Here is a 1049-nt window from a genome sequence, read left to right as displayed (position 1 = left end):
ACATCTCCAAAGGGACATACTCTCCAGGAAGCGTTCCAGGAGTGGCTCCCCACGGCCCCTGTGTGAGACCCTCGCTTTCCGCTTCTGGAAACTCTGGGACTTTGTGTGACCTGGTGGGTGCCCTTTCCTCGTGCTGCCTCTCACCTGTGGGCACACCCCGGCGTCGTGGCCGTCACCAGCGCCGTTCACAGGCACAGCGGCGATTCCAAATGGTGGCATCGCTAATGAGCTACCTCGGTTATTTATTCATAACAACACGAAACACTTTTTATAGTAAACTTGCACTGAATCCACGGATGGCGGCTACTCCGGCGCTGTGGAGTCTTCTCCAGTCTCATTGCTGGGGATGCCTTCCTCGCCTCTCTCCTGGCCGTGAGCTGTTCTTCACACTCTGCACAGCACCTCTATACACACCCAAACCAGGTGTTTGCAGAGTCACGGGCTCCTCATTCAGCAGCACAAGGAGGATGCTCGCTCTCGCGCTTCTCAAGACGAGTGGATAGTCACTATGAAAATGAAAGCCGGCACCACGGCGGTGCTGCTCGCTGCCTTCGTGGTTGCTTTCCACGACCATTCATAAAGACTGACTGTGCTGTGTCAGGCCAGAGATGAGCACGCTGCTCCTCTCCTAAAACGGGCCAAAACGGTTTTTCCTCGAGTGATTTATTGGTGCGTTAATTGAGCTCGTTTGAGCTCGTTTGTTGGCACAGTTAATGCATTTGACAGGATAAGCCCTTTTCAAACCGTTTGAACAGTTTAAGCCCAGATGGTGTTTTGTACTTCCTACCACTGCAACTTTTGCCTTGGGAGACACGATAACCCAATGAGGTGCCGGGGGTAGAAACAACGTTCAACGACGAGCTCAGATGTAAAACTAAACCTGCTCCACGCGTGCCGAGCGAAAAATTGGAGCGAGCCAGGCAGGAGTCGAACCTACAATCTTCTGATCCGTAGTCAGACGCGTTATCCATTGCGCCACTGGCCCCGCACGCTCTTGTTTGTTTCCTCGCTCCCTATACAGCCCGACGCGGAGTGCCCCGCCCCGCCCC

General features: G+C 54.2%; 1 non-coding gene across 1 annotated transcript; it reads right to left on the bottom strand.

Moving 5' to 3' along the window:
* Positions 1–912: 912 nt before the first annotated feature.
* Positions 913–985, bottom strand: TRNAR-ACG (transfer RNA arginine (anticodon ACG)). Its single transcript has one exon. It is a non-coding gene; the product is annotated as a tRNA-Arg (tRNA).
* Positions 986–1049: the final 64 nt, after the last annotated feature.

Source organism: Antrostomus carolinensis, unplaced genomic scaffold, assembly GCF_000700745.2.
Source record: "Antrostomus carolinensis isolate BGI_N321 unplaced genomic scaffold, ASM70074v2 scaffold25802, whole genome shotgun sequence".
NCBI classification, from domain to species: Eukaryota; Metazoa; Chordata; class Aves; order Caprimulgiformes; family Caprimulgidae; genus Antrostomus; species Antrostomus carolinensis.
Note: the sequence above shows the minus strand (reverse complement) of the source record. Positions and strands in the feature narration are given on the sequence as shown.